The following is a 21,658-nucleotide window of genomic DNA, read 5'->3' as shown; positions in this document are numbered from 1 at the left end:
CCAGCATGACAGCCGGAGGTCCCCTTACCTAGCTCCAGCCGTCTCCCGGGGTCTTCTGCTCTTTTTGTATAAAATTTTTAGATTTTTTTAAGTGGTACAAAAATATAAAAGTATCTAGCCATGGGTATAATTGTAATCATATTGACCCACAGAATAAAGAACACCTATCATTTTTACCGTAAAGGGTGCAGTTTGAAAACAAAACCCTCCAAAATGTGCAAAGTTTTGCTTTTCATTTAAATTTACTCCCCAAATTTTTTTTTTGGGGTTCGCCGTACATTTTATGGTAAAATGAGAGGTTTCATTACAAAGTACAATTGGTCATGCAAAAAACAAGCCCTTTTATGGGTCTGTAGATGGAAATATAAAGGAGTTATGGGTTTTAGAAGGCGAGGAGGAAAAAACGAAAACGCAAAAATAATATTGGCCTGGTCCTTGAGGTGAAAATGGGCTCGGTCATTAAGGGGTTAAAGGGGTACTCTGGTGTAAAACAACAAAAACAGAGCAGGAGAGGTTTTCTATGGGGATTTGCTCCTGCTCTGGACAATTCCTGACATGGACAGAGGGGTCAGCAGAGAGCACTGTGGTCAGACAGAAAAGAAATGAAAAAAGAAAAGAACTTCCTCTGTAGCATACAGCAGCTGATAAGTACTGGAAGGATTAAGAATTTTTAATAGAAGTAATTTACAAATCTCAAACTTAAAAATAAGGTGCAGCTCACAACAGAAGGACCGAGGCAGTTAAAGCTAAAGCCGGACCCCACCGGCAATAATAATGAAAAATAATGGAAACCTATAGCTTATGCCTCTAGGACCTCACCAATGGTGCATAATGGTGTGGGCAAAGATAGATATAACAGCGTTTGCTCAGAAATAGTTTTTTAATTCAGAATATAAAATATATATAAATGAGTAAAACAGTAACAAAATATCACATTACACTGGCACTATCTGATGAAAATCTCACTGGGCCCTAGTGAGATATCCAAAATCTAAAAAAGATATGTGAATAAATTAATATTCTAATAAGTCCATAAGTCTGCAGATAAAAAACAAAAATAAAATAAATCTGCAAAAGGTGTGGATAGATTTTTGGGTTTATGGCAAAATAATTGTAACATAAAGTCCATAAAAAAATAAATAAATAAATAAATAAATAAAGTTAATGAATGGATGATACAGAGTATCTCTCACCACTGCTTCTGGCTTGATGAATTATGATAGATGAGTCGCAGCCTTGTGTTCCTCATGTGCCCCAATAGATGGAGGGGGGCACAAGTTGGTATGTCTCCCTTAGCAGCCCCGTTGGCAGGGGGGCGCAAATAGATGTTGCGTACCGTGAAGTCCGATAGCGGAGGAGCATGCAGCAATTTCAGCGCTGGGGACCTCGTTCGCTGGCTGACTTAGCACAGATGGCACTAGTCTGGCACTCCGGCAGGAGTGTCAGTCGGCTCGGATGCGACAACGGGTCTGGCGATGGTGGTACGCCGGGAGCAATGGAAGATCCGGGATTGGCGTCCCACGTGGAAGCAGGAGATGAGGCTATGCGATGCAGTAGATGGTAAAGTTGCAGCCAGGCAGGGCGGAGTAGGACAGATTTAACTCCTCTGTTGCCAAGATGTTTGCAGATGGACACTGGTGGTAACTGTGTGAACAGTGCCTAATTTCTAAACGCGTTTTGGGTTACTGGGAAACAAGGACCTCCGAGCCCTTCCTCAGTAGAAATGTGTATAAGAAATGTGTATCCTTGTTTCCCAGTACCCCGAAACGCGTTTAGAAATCTGGCACTGTTCACACAGTTACCACTGTGGGCCCAGTGAGATTTTCATCAGATAGTGCCAGTGTAATGTGATATTTTGTTACTGTTTTACTCATTTATATATATTTTATATTCTGAATTAAAAAACAATTTCTGAGCAAACGCTGTTATATCTATCTTTGCCCACACCATTATTCCTAAACGCATTTCGGGGTGCTGGGAAACATGAACCTCCGATCCCTTCCTCAGTAGAAATGTGTATATAATAAAATTTAGTAATAACGCTGTTTTTATAATGAATTTACACCTGATAGTGGTTAGTGACATTTAAGAAAGCACGGTCTTTGGATTGTAATGGATTGTCTCTTAGGTCTAACAAAATTATGGAGTGGAGCAGCTCTTTAGCAGTTATTCGGAAAAATCGGATAACTAGATAAGACACTATTCACACCTGGCTAACCCTGGTAGTGAAATCGGTCATGTTGCTTGCAGTGGAACAATGTGGAATAAACAATAGATGAATTAACTGTGACTAATATACATAGATTCACTGTGAACAGTACAATAGTGAAAAACTGTTATACTAAATGAACACATATGCAAGGACATAGATTCAGTATCACATAATTAAATGAAAAAAATATAATATAAATAAATACATAAAAATAAATCAAATGAAACAGTAGTAATTATCAAAAATAAAATAAAAATAAAAATGGGTAAAAGAATAATATATAGAAAAAATATAAAAATAAATAATAAAAAAATAAATAAAAAATAAATAAAGAATAAATGAAAAAAAAAATGAAATAAAATAAAAATGTATGTATGGAAAAAATGTAAAGAAAATGTGATGGTAAAAGAAACAGATGAGAACACAGGAATAAAGATGAGAAAATGAAAATGAATGATAAAAATAAAAGTGAGGATAATACAATGTGATGAAAAGGATTGGTATTGAACAAGGAATATCTGGTACAGGAAGATGGTTGCTGAGAGGTTCCCATCAAACCACGGGCCGCCGACATAGTTAGAACATGGCGGCGGGCGGTGGTCGGAGGGGAACCACTTCATAGAAAACCAAACAGCTCAAAGCTGGAGTTCAAACCTTTGGGTTCCATTGATCCAAATTCATAAATCATTTTGCTCTCAGCCCTAGACATTTTGATCATATAGCTACCCCCCCCCCTCCAATCTGGTTTAAATGTTTGAAGTCCTACAAATTTAATTTTGATGGATCTCTATTATGAGTGGTTGAGAAATGTATTGATAATGGATGTTTTAAATCTCCTTTTTTATATTATTAATATGTTCTGCTATTCTTAGTTTTAGTGTTCTTTTTGTTCTCCCCACATACTGTTTTTCACAGTCACATTCCAAAATATATATGACTCCTTTTGTATCATATATATTTTGGAATGTGACTGTGAAAAACAGTATGTGGGGAGAACAAAAAGAACACTAAAACTAAGAATAGCAGAACATATTAATAATATAAAAAAAGGAGATTTAAAACATCCATTATCAATACATTTCTCAACCACTCGTAATATCCATCAAAATTAAAATTTGTAGGACTTCACACAATTAAACCAGATTGGAGTGGGGGGGGGGGGGCAGCTATATGATCAAAATGTCTAGGGCTGAAAGCAAAATGATTTATGAATTTGGATCAATGGAAACCAAAGATTTGAGCTCCAGCTTTGAGCTGTTTGGTTTTCTATGAAGTGGTTCCCCTCCGACCAACGCCCGCCGCCATGTTCTAACTATGACCCGTGGTTTGATGGGAACCTCTCAGCAACCATCTTCCTGTACCAGATATTCCGTGTTCAATACCAATCCTTGTCATCACATTGTATTATCCTCACTTTTATTTTTATTTTTATCATTTATTTTCATTTTCTCATCTTTATTCCTGTGTTCTCATCTGTTTCTTTTACCATCACATTTTCTTTACATTTTTTCCATACATACATTTTTATTTTATTTCATTTTATTTTATTTTTATTTTTATTTTCATTTTCATTTTTTTTCATTTATTCTTTATCTATTTTTTATTTTTATTTTTATTATTTATTTTTATATTTTTTCTATATATAATTCTTTTTCCCATTTTTATTTTTGATAATTACTACTGTTTCATTTGATTTATTTTTATGTATTTATTTATATTATATTTTTTTCATTTAATTATGTGATACTGAATTTATGTCCTTGCATATGTGTTAATTTAGTATAACAGTTTTTCACTATTGTACTGTTCACAGTGAATCTATGTATATTAGTCACAGTTAATTCATCTATTGTTTATTCCACATTGTTCCACTGCAAGCAACACGACCGATTTCCCTACCAGGGTTAGCCGGGTGTGAATAGTGTCTTATCTAGTTATCCGATTTTTCCGAGTAACTGCTAAAGAGCTGTTCCACTCCATAATTTTGTTAGACCTAAGAGATAATCCATTACAATCCAAAGACTGTGCTTTCTTAAATGTCACTAACCACTATCAGGTGTAAATTCATTATAAAAACAGCGTTATTACTAAATTTTATTATATACACATTTCTACTGAGGAAGGGGTCGGAGGTTCATGTTTCCCAGCACCTGCCGGAGTGTCAGACCAGTGCCATCTGTAGTAAGCCAGCTAGCGAGTGAGGTCCCCAGCGCTGAATCCTGCAGCATCCTCCTACGCCATCGGAGCCCACGGTACGCAACATCTATTTGCGCCCCCCTGTCAACTGGGCTGCTAAGGGAGACGTAAAAACCAGTGCCCCCCCTCTACATATTGGGGCATACGAGGAACACAAGGCTGCGATCCATCTACTAAAATCTATCAAGCCAGAAGCAGTGGTGAGAGATACTCTGTATCATTCATTCTTTTTTTTTTTTTTTTATCTTAATTTTGATCATTGATTTTTTGTTACATTGACTTTATGTTACAAATTTATTCTGCCACAAAACCGAATATCTACCTTTTGCGGATTTTATTATTTTTCATTTGCAGATTTATGGACTTAGTGGAACATTAATCCATTTTTATATTTTTTTATATTCTATTTCAGATATCCCACTAGGGCCCAGTGGGATTTCCATTAGACAGTGCCAGTTTAATGTGTTACTTTGTCATTGTTTTATATATTTATATTTTATAATTTGAATTAAAAAACAATTTATGATTAATGCTGCTACAATCTATTATTGCCCACATCACTATGCACCACTGGTGAGGTCCTAGAGGCATAAGCTATATATTTCAATTGATATTTATTATTGTTGCCGGTGGGGTCCGGCTTTAGCTTTGATTGCCTTGGTCCTTCTGTTGTGAGCTGCACCTAATTTTAAGTTTTTAATTTACAAATCTGTTTAACTTTCTGGAACCAGGTGATTTAATATAAGCAGATCACCTTGTTATTTGAAATACCGTAGATCCAAATTATTACTTTAAAAATAAAATTACTAAGTTTTTACAGATGCAAATTAGACACCTTTTGTAATATGTTTGTTTCATAATTGTCTAGTAGTTTATCAAGAAAACAGTTCACCAGAAGCCCACCACTAGGGTTACCCATACCTACCTGGACACTAACTAGTCATGCTGTCACGATGCCGGCTGGCAGGAGGTGGATCCTCTGTGCCAGAGAGGGATAGCGAGGACCGTGCTAGTGGACCGGTTCTAAGACACTACAGGTTTTCACCAGAGCCCGCCGCAAAGCGGGATGGTCTTGCTGCGGCGGTAGTGACCAGGTCGTATCCACTAGCAACGGCTCACCTCTCTGGCTGCTGAAGATAGGCGAGGTACAAGGGAGTAGGCAGAAGCAAAGTCGGACGTAGCAGAAGGTCGGGGGCAGGCGGCAAGGTTCGTAGTCAGGGGAGATAGCAAAGTTCTGGTACACAGGGTATAAACACACAAAAACGCTTTCACTAGGCTCTAGGGCAACAAGATCCGGCAAGGAAGTGCAAGGGAGGAGACTAGATATAGCCAGGAAACAGATGGGAACCAATTAAGCTAATTGGGCCAGGCACCAATCATTGGTGCACTGGCCCTTTAAGTCTCAGGGAGCTGGCGCGCGCGCGCCCTAGAGAGCGGAGCCGCGCGCGCCAGCACATGACCGCAGGAGACGGGAACGGGTAAGTGACCTGGGATGCGATTCGCGAGCGGGCGCGTCCCGCTGTGCGAATCGCATCCCCAACGGCCATGACAGGGCAGCGCTCCCGGTCAGTGCTGACCGGGGAGCTGCAGGGAGAAAGGCGCCGTGAGCGCTCCGGGGAGGAGCGGGGACCCGGAGCGCTAGGCGTAACAGTACCCCCCCCCTTAGGTCTCCCCTTCTCTTTATCGGGTAACTGCCTCCCCTGGGATGAGGACACCGGGAAAGGAAGGAGGGATTCCTCAACGGCAGGCAGAACCGCAGGAGTAGGAATGGGGAGAGAGGGCAGAGGGCGAGACCTGGCACGGGGCAGTGTGACACCAGGACGGGGGCCATGGGGTGGCACAGAGGCTTGCCTGACGGGACTGGGAGGGGGGGAGGGGCATTTCCTGTGGCAGGCAGAGTCCTTAATGACCTTAGGGGGACCGGATACAGGAGGAACCACAGGGTCACGGCAGGGAGTACTGGGAACCGGTTTTAGACAGTTCTTGGAACAAGAGGACCCCCAACTCCTGATCTCCCCAGTGGACCAATCCAGGGTAGGGGAATGAAGTTGAAGCCAGGGAAGTCCAAGGAGAATTTCCGAGGTGCAATTGGGGAGGACCAAAAGTTCAATCCTCTCATGATGAGATCCGATGCTCATAAGAAGGGGCTCCGTGCGGAAACGTATGGTGCAATCCAACTTGGCTCCGTTGACCGCGGAAACGTGGAGTGGCTTGACAAGACGGGTCACCGGAATGCGAAATTTATTCACTAGGGACTCTCGAATAAAATTTCCAGAAGCTCCAGAGTCCAGGCAGGCCACGGCTGAGAGAGAAGAGCTGGCTGAAGCAGAAATCCGCACGGGTACCGTGAGACGTGGAGGAGCAGACTTGGAACCAAGAGACGCCACACCCACGTGAGCTGGGTGCGTGCGTGCGTTTCCCAGGCGTGGAGGACGGATAGGGCAATCCACCAAGAAATGCTCGGTACTGGCACAGTAAAGACAGAGATTTTCTTCCCTGCGGCGATTCCTCTCTTCCTGGGTCAGGCGAGACTTATCCACTTGCATGGCCTCCTCGGCGGGAGGCCCAGGCGTAGATTGCAACGGATACTGTGGGAGAGGTGCCCAGAGATCTAAGTCTTTTTCCTGGCGGAGCTCTTGGTGTCGCTCAGAAAAACGCATGTCAATGCGGGTAGCTAGATGGATGAGTTCTTGCAGATTGGCAGGAATCTCTCGTGCGGCCAGCACATCCTTGATGCGACTGGATAGGCCTTTTTTGAAGGTCGCGCAGAGTGCCTCATTATTCCAGGATAATTCTGAAGCAAGGGTACGGAACTGTACGGCATACTCGCCAACGGAAGAATTACCCTGGACCAGGTTCAACAGGGCAGTCTCAGCAGAAGAGGCTCGGGCAGGTTCCTCAAAGACACTTCGGATTTCCGAGAAGAAGGAGTGTACGGAGGCAGTGACGGGGTCATTGCGGTCCCAGAGCGGTGTGGCCCAAGACAGAGCTTTTCCAGACAGAAGGCTGACTACGAAAGCCACCTTAGACCTTTCAGTGGGAAACAGGTCCGACATCATCTCCAGGTGCAATGAACATTGCGAAAGAAAGCCACGGCAAAACTTAGAGTCCCCATTAAATTTGTCCGGCAAGGACAGGTGGAGGCTAGGAGTGGCCACTCGCAGCGGAGGAGGTGCAGGAGCTGGCGAAGGAGATGATTGCTGAAGAAGTTGCGAATGTTGGCGCACAATGGTGGACACTTCCGACAGCTGGTGGGTTAGATGGGCGATCTGTCGGGCGATATCAGAGACAACTGGCAGGGGAACCTCAGCGGGATCCATGGCCGGATCTACTGTCACGATGCCGGCTGGCAGGAGGTGGATCCTCTGTGCCAGAGAGGGATAGCGAGGACCGTGCTAGTGGACCGGTTCTAAGACACTACAGGTTTTCACCAGAGCCCGCCGCAAAGCGGGATGGTCTTGCTGCGGCGGTAGTGACCAGGTCGTATCCACTAGCAACGGCTCACCTCTCTGGCTGCTGAAGATAGGCGAGGTACAAGGGAGTAGGCAGAAGCAAAGTCGGACGTAGCAGAAGGTCGGGGGCAGGCGGCAAGGTTCGTAGTCAGGGGAGATAGCAAAGTTCTGGTACACAGGGTATAAACACACAAAAACGCTTTCACTAGGCTCTAGGGCAACAAGATCCGGCAAGGAAGTGCAAGGGAGGAGACTAGATATAGCCAGGAAACAGATGGGAACCAATTAAGCTAATTGGGCCAGGCACCAATCATTGGTGCACTGGCCCTTTAAGTCTCAGGGAGCTGGCGCGCGCGCGCCCTAGAGAGCGGAGCCGCGCGCGCCAGCACATGACCGCAGGAGACGGGAACGGGTAAGTGACCTGGGATGCGATTCGCGAGCGGGCGCGTCCCGCTGTGCGAATCGCATCCCCAACGGCCATGACAGGGCAGCGCTCCCGGTCAGTGCTGACCGGGGAGCTGCAGGGAGAAAGGCGCCGTGAGCGCTCCGGGGAGGAGCGGGGACCCGGAGCGCTAGGCGTAACACATGCAGCAGCCTCAGGCTTGTTCATGGGTCAAGGACAAGAGATGACTCATGGACAAGGCTGCATGAGCAGGTGCACCAATCACATCCCACCACCACAAGGAGGGACACACCCCCTTCCCCTTATCTGATTTATAACCCTGTCAGCGAATGAAAAGATGTAAAATGAAATGTAAAATAAAGGACATTCACAATGAAGCTACTAAACTGCCCTGCAGTAACACATAAAGAATCACCTCTGAAAAAGTTTCCTGGAACTATCACCGGAAAGGTGGGTAAATTCACACATAAATTTATAGCCCAACTTGCAAATTTTTGTAAATTTGGTGCAGTGAGTTAAAAAGCCACCCAGGAAAAAAAAAGAGTAAAAAAAAAAAACACATACCACCACCATTATTCGTAAATACCCTCCTCAGTCTCATATATGTTCCAAAAGTATTGTCTCCATCAAAATGATTGCCATGCCATGCGTTTTCTCACCCAAGTTCATTTTGGTATACAAAACCAGTCATTATTGAGGTTGTGAACATTTCTTTCTTTCAATGGCCAATACATTCGGTGATATCCTTACTCCATCCACACTTGTCACGTCCAAAGAATATGCCCCTACTACAAATCATTTGGCTTATATATGTAGATGGCCATGTTTATTTCCATGTATATAGTTGTTCATTCATTCATAAGAATTTCTAATTTTACTTACAAAATCAAAAAGTCCTCTTAGCATATGCCCACATCTCAACACATATGCAAAAGCAGCTGTTTGTGCAAACAATGTTCACCATAAACGAAGCGGCATGAATTTAAGGACATTGACTAAGGTTATGAGGTTCATAGTGTGAACAGCAATAAATACCACAACCTCAGCTACAGTGGGGCAAAAAAGTATTTTGTCAGCCACCAATTGTGCAAGTTCTCCCACTTTGAAAGATGAGAGAGGTCTGTTATTTTCATCATAGGTATACCTCAACTATGAGAGACATAATGAGAAAAAAAAATCCATATACCCTTTGTTGGCAATGACAGAGGTCAAATATTCTTCACAAGGTTTTCACACACTGTTGCTGGTATTTTGGCCCATTCCTCCATGGAGATCTCCTCTAGAGCAGTGATGTTTTGGGGCTGTCGCTGGGCAACACAGACTTTCAACTCCCTCCAAAGGTTTTCTAAGGGATTGAGATCTGGAGACTGGCTAGGCCACTCCAGGACCATGAAATGCTTCTTATGAAGCACCTCCTTCATTGCCCGGGCAGTATGTTTGGGATCATTGTCATGCTGAAAGACCCAGCCACGTTTCATTTTCAAAGCCCTTGCTGATGGAAGGTGGTTTTCACTCAAAATCTCATGATACATGGCCCCATTCATTCTTTCCTGAAAAACAGCCCCAAATCATGATGTTTCCACCCCTATGCTTCACAGTAGGTATGGTGTTCCTGGGATGCAACTCAGCATTTGACAAGTTCAGGTTATACCAAAAAGTTTTACTTTGGTTTCATCTGACCATATGACATTCTCCCAATCCTCTTCTGGATCCTCCAAATGCTCTCTAGCAAACTTCAGATGGGCCCGGACATGTACTGGCTAAAGCATGGGAACATGTCTGGCACTGCATGGTTTGAGTCCTTGGCGGCATAGTGTGTTACTGATGGTAGCCTTTGTTACTTTGGTCCCAGCTCTCTGCAGGTCATTCACTCGTTTCCCTTGTGTGGTTCTGGGATTTTTGCTCACCATTCTTGTGATCATTTTGACACCACGGGGTGAGATCTTGCGTGGAGCCCCAGATCAAGGGAGATTATCAGTGATCTTGTATGTCTTCCATTTTCTCATAATTGCTCTTTCAGTTGATTTCTTTACACTAAGCTGCTTGCCTGTTGCAGATTCAGTCTTCCTAGCCTGGTGCAGGTCTATAATTTTGTTTCTGGTGTCCCTCGACAGCTATTTGGTCTTGGCCATAGTGGAGTTTGGAGTGTGACCGCTTGAGGTTGTGGATGGATAACAAGTTCAAACAGGTGCCATTAATACAGGTAATGCGTGGAGGACAGAGGAGACTCTTAAAGATGAAGTTACTGGTCTTTAAGAGCCAGACATCTTGCTTGTTTGCAGGTGACGAATAGTGTTGCTCGCGAATATTCGCAATGCGAATTTTATTCGCGAATATCGCACTATATAGTCCTAATTCCGAATATTTGTTTTATTTTTTTATTTTTTTACGGTACACATCACAGTGATCATCCCTCTCTGCTTCCAGCTTGTGTGGTGTAAAGGAGGCTCTAATACTACTGCGTGAGACTGGTGTGCGCATTTTCGCATATGCGAAAATGAAACGCAAATATTACGAATATGCGAATTTAGCGAATTTATGACGAATATTCGTCCATATATTGGCAAAATATCGCGAATTCGAATATGGCCTATGCCGCTCAACACTAGTGACGAAATACTTATTTTACCAAGGAATTTACTAATTAATTCATTAGAAATCCTACAATGTGATTTCCTGTATTCTTTCTTCCCATTCTGTCTCACATAGTTTAAGTATACCATATAGCTATGATGAACATAACCGGCCTCTCTCATCTCTCTCACCATAAACTGCTCTGAAGTAAACATAAAATGGTTCCAAAAATTGAGTGTCTCCTCACCACCACAACATGTGTTAGATGAACATTGTATGAAAAAAGGATTCAGCTTGGTGTAACTGTCCAAGATTAAGGTGTCTCTTGTAGTGTTAGTAGTACTTACAGTACTTACAGTAGTTGACTACTGTTGAACTAAAGGTCTTTCCACCTACAATGCTGCATAGTGTGAACTCTCCAATTTTCAATTCATCACTATAATCAAACATTAGGAGACTAAACAGTATTGTAATAAACCAGATGAAATAACAGATCTGAATAGAAAAACATTGGGAGATGAATTTGAGGTGAAACATTGGTTTTGTTGCAGACAATACTCTGGTGATATTTCAGGCAATAAAAATTAAAATACTGGCATACATATTAGCACATAAAAAAAGATAAAAAATGTACACATATATGGTTTGAATGTTCAGGTGCCTTTAAGATCTGAGATGGCCTGTAGAGGTAAGGACAGAAGACCCAAGAAATCAGCAATGGCCAAATTCAGAAACCAGCATTTAGACTTGTATTTCTTCATGATAAATCCAAAAAACAGATGACAACTGCATTTCCTACCAATCCCACCAGGCAGGTCACAATAGATATAACAAAACTGAAGTACTGACAGATGAGTAAGAGCCTTGGTTTTCAAGGAGAAGACGTATATCCACAATGGAATAACAGAGATAATGGGTCAAAGCCATTTTGTGAGTGTTAGATCCTGAAAATTACACAGACATTCAGTAAGTGTCTGTCGTGTTCAGTCATGGGTTACGTAAACATTTACAAACAATTGTATTCACATGACATTTTTTTATTGTTCTGCAGTCTGTAATTTGTTTACTTTACATTTCATACCTAGTGATCAACAAAAAGTATTCCTTGAGGTCAAATAGGCATGAAATAATAAGTCTTATTTAAAGCTTCATAACTTCTATATATGCCAATGTCCCAAAAATTTGGATGTGGTTATCTTATTTATTTTTATGTATTTATTTTTATGCATTTACTTTTCGTAAATAAATTTCTGTTTGTAAATTGTATAGGCCATTAGAAATAACAGGATCTGAATTTCATGGATGGAGCAAGGCTGGTGGATGCTCCTGGGCAAAATGTATGGTTTCAAGTTACAATGGTCCAAAAAAGGCCATTGTAATCGAAAGGACCACTGTATAATTACATTCCACGTTATTGCAATGCCAATGGGAATAAAATATACAATGATAAGCAGAGTTATTACAAACTGTCTTGAAATAAACATAATGGGGGACATTTAGAGCCTTTTTTGCTTACTTCAGGCACACAAAAAGTTGCATGTGCAACTTTTGTGGGTAAGCAAAAAGTAACAACCAGCCTTACTTAAGTACATTTCAGTTTTCACTTTGCAGTGGCCTTTTGTACATAGGCAAAAAAGTTTCAAACCCCTTACAAAAAGTCGCAAGTCTGCTCCAGGTCTGACCTGGAGTAAAAAAACTCCCGTTCGAGGGAAAAATGAAAAAGTCCCCAAAAAGTTTTTTGTTTGGCTTATCTGCTCCACATTTATCAACCCCCTGTGATAGAATGATAAATATGTAGTACATAAGCAAAAAAATTGTATTGTTGATATGAACCTGAGGAAGATGCCTGCTCTGGTGTTGAAACGCGTTGTTCTGAATAAATGACCTTTGGTTATCCACATTGATCTTACCTCTCAATAAGCTATCTATCAGATTGCTGTACACACTACGATCCATTGCCTGCGCCTGAATTAACCCTTAGTGGTTTGGAGGTTTTATTGCACCTAATTTTAACCCCTTAAGGACGCAGCCCTTTTTCACCTTAAGGACTGAGCCCTTTTTCGCAATTCTGACCACCGTAACATTACAAATTAATAACGTGAAAACGCTTTTACCGAATATTCTGATTCTGAGATTGTTTTTTCGTGACATATTCTACTTTATTTTGGTGGTAAATTTTCGGCGTTACTTGCATCTTTTTTGGTGAAAAATCCCAAAATTTCATGAAAATTTTGAAAATTTGGCATTTTTCTAACTTTGAAGCTCTCTAATTGTAAGGAAAATGGATATTCCAAATACATTTTATTTTTCTTCACAAACACAATATGTCCACTTTATGTTGGCATCATAAAATGGACATACTTTTGCTTTTTGAAAAAATTAGAGGGCTTCAAAGTAGAGCAGCAATTTTCAAAAATGTCATGAAAATTGCAAAATCTGAAGGGACAGATGTTACAGAACTACAACTCCCAGCATGCCTGGGCAGTCGAGGCATGCTGAGAGTTGTAGTTTGGCAACATCTGGAGGGCTACTGTTTGGGCACCACTGTAACAGTGGTCTCCAAACTGTGACCCTCCAGATGTTGCAAAACTACAACTCCCAGCATGCCCAGACAGCCTTTGGCTGTCTGGGCATGCTGGGAGTTGCAGTTTGGCCCCCCTAGTGGTTGCCACAGTAAAGATCGATTTACTTCCACTTTCAATTCCCCCCCCCCCCCCCCCCACTGTCGATTCCCTACCTGATCAGGATCCAGCAGGCTCCAGCGAAGATCCCAGGTCCCCAGGCATCTTCTCCTGCAGGTACGGCCTCCATCTTCTTTCCAGAGCCCCTTGACATCCAGGGGCGGGCAGAACGGGGGGTTGCCATGGCAACCCCCTGTCCTGCGCTGCCATTGGTCAGAACTCCGTTCTGAGTAATGGCAGGGGATAGGAGGAGATCCCTCCTATCCTTTAGGCTGATCGGGGTTGTTGCTGACAACTCCGATCAGCCCTATTTTCCGGGTGATCGGGTCACCAGAGACCCGATCAGCCCGGAATTGGAGAAAATCGCATGTCTGAATTGACATGCGATTTTCTCCGATCGCCGACATGGGGGGGTCTCAGGACCCCCCTGGGCGATGTGCCAGGGTGCCTGCTGAATGATTTCAGCAGGCATCCGGCTCCGGTCCCCAACCGGCTAGCGGTGGGGACCGGATTTCCCACGGGCGTATGGATACGCCCTGCGTCCTTAAGGACTCGGAATGCAGGGCGTATCCATACGCCCTGCGTCCTTAAGAGGTTAAACATATATCCACAATGTAATAACAAAGATCATAGGACAAAGCCATTATTCCAGTATTAGATGATGAAAATGGGCACAGACATTTCGTAGGAGTCTGTCTTTGGTAATGTAAACGTTTATAGGAAATAGTATTCACACCTATTAATATTCCCAAATTCCCAATGATTAAAAGGGTAATGTTTCTGTTTGAGGAGCATGCCGAAGATGTGTGGAGAATTAGAGGTCCTTCATGCTTTTCGCCAAAGTAAAGCATGAATGCAAAATAGTTGCCTACTAGTAAGAAAAGGGCTTGGTCCCTGGTGCCACCATTTGAAGGTGGCATCCCTGCAAGTGAATGTTTGACTTATTTAAAAGTCTAAGAACATGACTGGGGAATTTAATGATCAAGCCAGAATTTCTCCCAAAATAGGCAAAATAACCTACATGTAGACTACCTTGAAATAGCTATCTATAGACAGCTCCAGTGTGGAAGTGATTCTGGCTTGGTTACTTAAATTTCCAATGGTGTTCTAAGGCTCTTAAATGAGTCAAGCATTGACTTGCAAGGGTACCACCTTATAAAGGTGGCACCAAAGAGAAAGCATTTTGTTTCTGGAGGAAAGATACTTTGCATAAACTTGTTCCTTAACTTATTTACTGTAGATATATTTTCAATATTTCTATATGTGAATAATCTAAGTCACTGAAAGCATGCCACAAAAGTGCCAAGAATAAGTTGGACTATCAATGTCTTCGCCAGAACAAGGCTGTTGGAGGCTCCTGGTCACAAAGTTTGGTGGGGGTCCCCTGCTAAGTGTCAAGTTATTAACAATTAAGGCTAAATTGAAATTTTTAGTTCCCCAACTGGACATAGTTGCATAGTTAATAAGGTTAAAAAAAGGCAAGGGTCCATCAAGTCCAAACTATAACCTTAATGCAATGATCAAGTGGAAGCAAAATAAACAAACAAACCCTGATGAAGATTTTTCTATAAGGGTGGAAAAATCCTTCCCAACCTCAAAATGGAAATCAGAATAAATCCCTATATGAATGTTCCATCTCTACAAATGTATTATCCTTAACCCTTAATATTATATTTTTAAAAAGAACCTGTCACCTTGAGAACCTGTCACCACAAGACTCTAATCTATTGGAATAATTTTATAGAGAAGGACGAGCTGAGCAGATTGACATACTGTATATGTTTGTGGGAAAAGGTTCAGTATAACTTGTCACTTATTGATTGAGATCTTTGATAATTTCATGTCCAGTGGGCGTTCTTATCATGGAGTTACACTTCCCACTGGACTCCTAAGAATAGAATGAATAAGGATTTCAATTAGTAAGTCACTAAAATTTTCCCACAAAAATATACATCAATGTGCTCACTCTTTCTGCTCTATAACATTTTGCAGATCAATTAGATGAAGGGCACAATGAAAGGCATCCAGCCCCTCCCCCTCTTTAACCCCTTAAGGATTTTTAAGCATTTTTCAGTTTTTTCATTTTCATTTTTCCTCCTAACCTTTTAAAAATCCTAACCCTTTAAATTTTCCACCAAAAAAATCCATATTATGGCTTATTTTTTTGCACCACTTATTCTACTTTGCAGGGACAGTCATTTTACCCAAAAATTCATGGCGAAATGGAAATAAAAACCATTGTGCGACAAAATTGAAGAAAATATACAATTTTGTAACTTTTGGGGGCTTCAATTTCTATGCAGTAAATTTTTCGGTAAAAATGACACCTTATCATTACTCTGTAGGTCCATATAATTAAAATGATACCCTACTTATATAGGTTTGATTTTGTCATACTTCTGGAAAAAATAATAACTACATGTAGGAAAATGTATACGTTTAAAAATGTCCTCTTCTGACCCCTATAACTTTTTTATTTTTCCGCATATGGGGATGTATGAGAGCAAATTTTTTGAACTTCTGGAAAAAATCACAACTACATGCAGGAAAATGTATACGTTTAAAAATGTCCTCTTCTGACCCCTATAACTTTTTTATTTTTACGCGTATGGGGCGGTATGAGGGCTAATTTTTTGCACTGTGATCTGAAGTTTTTATCTGTGCAATTTTTGTTTTGATCAGACTTTTTGATTGCTTTTTATTCATTTTTTATGATATAAAAAGTGACCAAAAACACGCTATTTTGGACTTTTTCTGCGAGTACGCCATTGATTGTGCAGTTTAATTAACAATATAATTTTATAGTTTGGGCTTTTCCGCATGCACTTTTTTTTTAAATGGGAAAAGGGGGTGATTCTGACTTTTATTAGGGAAGGGGTTAAATCACATTTATTAACCCTTTTTTTAATTACTTTTTTTATGCAGTGTTATAGCCCCCTCTAGTGGCTATATTACTGCATACACTGATTGCAGACACTGTTCAATGCATTGCCATAGGAATACATTGATCAGCGTTTTCTGCGCTTGATTGCTCAAGCCTGGATTTTAGGCTTGGAGCAATCAAACACAGATCGGACAGCCAGGAAGAAAATAAGACACTTCCTGCTGTATATTCTCAGCTATTCGGGATGCCGTGATTTCAGCGCGGCGGTCTCGAACAGCTCATATAAGCTAACCGGCAGTGTATTCTCCCATTTTTAGACACCACAATGAACTTTGATCGCGGCGTCTAAAGGGTTAATACCAGACATAAGCCGATCGGCGATGTCCGGTATTAGCAGCGGATACGAAGCGCACTCAGCTTCTGAGCACGCTTCACATATCTGGAGCCGGCCACAGACGTAAATATACGTCCATGGTCGTTAAGGGGTTAAAAAAAGGCCTCTCTAGAACATGTTTAATTAATCAGCCATCATAATGTGGTGTCCCGGCACCGGATTGCATCCGTTGCCTTGTGGTGGGGTCCCCAAAGTCAGAGTCCCTAGGTTTAGGTGGGGTCCTCATCCTTAGTTAGCCCCTTGTCACCCCTTTTGTAATTAAAATTATTTAAATTTAATGTATATATTTAAATAGTAAGTGTACTTAACTAGTTAGCGTCGCAGGACCTGCGGATCATGTGATGTGTTCCAAAGACTCTATGGTTTGTAGTTCAAGGACCTATGGAGGAAGTCAGGGGGTTACCCACCATGCTTTGTAACAGTGAGTGACAGCTGATTGGACCAATCCAAAATGGCTTGGCCACTGCCCATATAAGGGAGCTGCAGCCATTACTCTCTCTCTTGTTCCTGGGCTGCCAAGCAAGCAGCAGCTCTTTCCTTGTGGGCTGTTGACGGAGGAGGATCTGCGCTGCTGTCATCAGTGAGTTAGGCCTGAGCCTTGCGGCGACGGCTGTTCATTACTATACTGTGAGTGTATCAATCCCTAAGCACTCTGCAAGATCACCGGACCATATCTAACCCCTAAATCCGGACGGATCTTCGCAAATAACCCTAAATTCAGAGACTTATATCAAAAGTCAAGGTCCGCAACAACTGTCAGTCCCTGAAGTGTATGTAGACTGTATTAATGAGACTGTTACTGTTCATTGGATGTACCGGATGTCTATAAGTAAAGTTTATCCAAGTTCAAGTTCAACTACCTTATGGACCGTCAGTCATTGTATGCATGCACCTATCGTTACTGGGAAGGGTGGCAATAGGCCGGAGAATTACCTCAGCATACTAGCCCTCAGCCTGGCGTAACGAACAATAGGGTTAACCTTAACCCCTGATATACTGAAGCAAAACCCTGACTACACTACCCCTACCCTAGAGGCCTACCACAAAGCCTTTTTGGCGTTGCACGAACAGGATTCGGGTGTGTGCCTACTACAGTCGCCACTAGTGAAAGTGTACTCCCCCCCAGAAAACAAACTTTATTCATGTGCTGTAAACCGTGTTGCTGTGTACGGGAGCAGTGTTTGTGGGTCACCATACAAGAGGGCCACGAGAAAAGTAAGGGGGGAGGTGAAAATTCATCTACAACTAAGATGTGTAAACTGCGCAATGAGTTCATGCTGCGATCCTCTGGTCCGGTCGGCACAGGTGGAGCCGAACTGCTGCCGGAAAAGCGCGCAAAGAAAGCCCGCGCTGCGCCACGCCCCGCCCCTGGGCATTACTGCCAAGTTGCTTTGTCATAGCTGAAAGGGAATTTGGAGATGCAGTAGTCGTCTCTGGAGGGACCGGAAGTCGGGGCTGCACCGATAACGTCCTTCCTGCCGGCCGCCATTTTGGGGCAGCCCACTATAAAAGACACCACGCACAGCAACCTCTTCCGTCTGCACAGAGAGTACAGACATGGCGGAGAGCAGTGTTCCACGTGGTGAAGTTGGCAAAATGGCGCCGAAAAAGTGGAAAGTTGTGGCAGTTGCAGCCCGACTTTTCCAAGAACTTGCTGACTGTCTGCAACTGTTGTAATTAGACGAAGAGGGGGCCTGCAATCTTCCCCCACTGCCTGATGATGACGACGATTGGCCAGAGACACCTCCAGCGGAGAGCGCTGGGGCACATGGAGGTCCCCTCACCACAGAACTTGGGGCTCGTGGGCCGAGATCCCATCGGAGGAGTCTGCAGTGAGTACCCCACCAGATGCGGACTATTCTTCCTTCTCCAGCCCTGAGGTCATACCTCGATCCAGCTTGCCAAGTGCACGACTGTGCTCACCAAAATTGCCGCAATGGGTGTTCGGAGATGAGCCGGAGCTGATCGAGTATATGCACAGAGTACTTCAACCATTACCTGGGAAGCCACTCCCACCAATCTCAACTGCAGAAAAAGAAAGGGCCCGTCAAGAAGCCAAGCTGGCCGAATTGATGGAAAAGCTAAAGGCCCAACACAAAGAACTCTATGCCCCCAACCACGTGCATTTGCCCCATGAAGAGAAAGTACGGTGGCAAGAAAACACCAAAGAAATGGAGGCATTGTACATCCGCAAATGGGATCACCCCCGAGAAGGGGAGGAGCCATTAGAAAGAAGAAGAGCAACTGTGGCCAAGTTCGACAAGGTCAGAGGTTATGGGACACTACTTGACTGCCACACCGGGCAGACCATCCTCGTAAACCGGCGAGCAGTGCAAAGGCCATATCTCCTTAAGAAGTTCTACACCTTGGAGGTGGGTGAAATTGTAGAGTACACCCCCGTCCAGAGCCTTCGTGGAGAATGGGCTGCAGCGGTCACCAGACCAACGGCCCCAACACGGCTTTCCTTCAAATATTTTCTGTCAACTGATTGGGAGTCCGATCCCTTCAACTTGAGGCCGAAAAGGTCTGCTCCTAAAGCCTCCACCAGCATACCCAAGGAGGAGAAGTCTCAACAGCCAAGTTCATCATCTTCTATGTACAGCAAAGAGTCAAGTTCATCATCTTCTACATACCGTCGAGAGTCGAGTCCTGCTCAAGTTCAGGAAAGTAAGCCCAAATTGCGGGCACCAAAGACCGTACCTAGGCCCTCTCGAAGCAATGAGAGTTTGCCTCCTGCACAGGTACCAACGTATGTACCAAGGCCCTCTTCTGACATGGAGAGTTTGCCTGCTTCCAGGGTACCAACGAAAGAGTCATGGGTCCATCCAAGTTTGGAGATGGTACTCAAGCCCTATTGCCCCACTTTGATCCTGGCTAAAAAGCATGTGTTCCCTTCTAATGCTGCCATCCACCACTCCATCCTCCCCAATGTGGTGTGGCAAAGCTATGTCAATTCCATACCTGCCCCTGATGTTGGCAGATACAGAGGAACCCAGAGAGGCACTAGAAGAGTAAAGAAGAACATCCTCTAAAGAGACTCTAAAGTAATGTCAGATTGTTTCTTGTGTGAACTACTTTTATTTTGCAGCAACCAAGTTCAAGAATTGTGCCTAGCAGGACTGTGCTAAGATTGTTCCAGTTCAAAGTTAAGCAACGTAACCACTAAGCTTGTGCCTGACTATTAGGTCAAGAGACTCCTAGCCAGTAGGAGATTCATTAAGGACTGTACGTGGCTGAGTTGTGGTTAAGGCCGTGTTTACCATTCCCTTTAATTGGACTCTTAGTGTAGGTGGACTGCTGATCCTTACACGTCTGTTTTATGTATATACCAGCAGCTTCATAAGAACTCTTATGCTAAATGTGGCACTTATCAGGTGAATGTGCCTGAACCATGTTGGAGTGTTGATAATTGTGTGAATTGTGTAGTAGGTATGTATATGGTTCTTGTACACAGGAAGGTATCCTCGTGTCTGTGTACATAAAAAAAGGGAAGGGTTGTACATAGAAAGATAGTCTAATGTCTATGTGCATAAAAAGTGAGTCAGAGCTGTACATGAAAAATGTCGGTGTGTTGCACGTGTGCACTCAACACTAAAAACGTAAATAATTCTTGTACATACAAATGTGTAGAATGCTAAAGGTGTTTAGTAGTTGCTAAAAATGTGAAGCCCCGGCTCCTCCGAGGGTAGTATTATTGCTGTCGCCAATCACTAGCACCTGTCTCAAGAAAAAAAATATAGGGAAGATTGCCCTTAAAATAGTACTTGCACACATAGTACCTTAACTAACTAACTTAAATGTACTACTTCAAGTTTCTCTAGTACATACACCAAAGTAAATATCTCACTTAAGAAAACACTTTAGGGATTGTAGCCTGTTGAAATTCAATTCCTGCCACTGTTAGGTACACTTCTTCTTCTCCTTCTTTGCGTGTGTGAGATGCTCTACCTGGCCAGTAGGTGCTCTTGCAAGCTAACAAATGAAAAACATAATTCTTAAAGTAACCTAGGTAGGTTATGTGAAGTGCTCTAGGGGTAAGTACCGTGTAGCCAATGGACCCTAGCAGCCAATCTTACTGTGACCTAGCTTCCGGCTAGCCAGTATACCTTATGTGTACTAACAGGAAACTCATTGTTGGCGAATAAAATGTGTGAGATAATAAAATTGTTTAGTCAGCTTGAAACTAAAGATATAAAGAGCTGTGCTAATGTTTAGTTAGCCTCATAAAGATGTGTAGAGAGCTAATAAAATGTCTTAGGAGCTAGCAACTAAATGTTAGATAGCTGCCTAATTGTATAGTAAGCTTTAAAATGTATAGTAAGCTTAATAAAATGTCTTAGAAGCTAGAAACTAAAAGTCTAGATAGCTTCATAATTGCTTAGATAACTTCATAAATGTCTTAGAAGCCTTCTTAGATGTCTAGTAGGATTACTAGTCTACAAAATGTTTGAAATGCCTAGAAAATGTCTAGTAGGTTTAAAAGTACCTAATGTGTATAAAAGTTTGTCAGGATATAGATTCTGTCTAGTTAGAGATCATGCTTAAGTCTGTCCTAGTTCCTCTGCCTTAGGGGACAGGCGTCGGGGTCGAATTATTTTAAGTAAGGGGGTTTGTGGTGTCCCGGCACCGGATTGCATCCGTTGCCTTGTGGTGGGGTCCCCAAAGTCAGAGTCCCTAGGTTTAGGTGGGGTCCTCATCCTTAGTTAGCCCCTTGTCACCCCTTTTGTAATGAAAATTATTTAAATGTAATGTATATATTTAAATAGTAAGTGTACTTACCTAGTTAGCGTCGCAGGACCTGCGGGTCATGTGATGCGTTCCAAAGACTCTACGGTTTGTAGTTCAAGGACCTTTGGAGGAAG

The sequence above is a fragment of the Hyla sarda genome, chromosome 8 (genome assembly GCF_029499605.1).
Source record: "Hyla sarda isolate aHylSar1 chromosome 8, aHylSar1.hap1, whole genome shotgun sequence".
Taxonomy (NCBI): Eukaryota; Metazoa; Chordata; class Amphibia; order Anura; family Hylidae; genus Hyla; species Hyla sarda.
The sequence above is the reverse complement of the archived record's forward strand: the minus strand, read 5'-3'. Positions refer to the sequence as shown.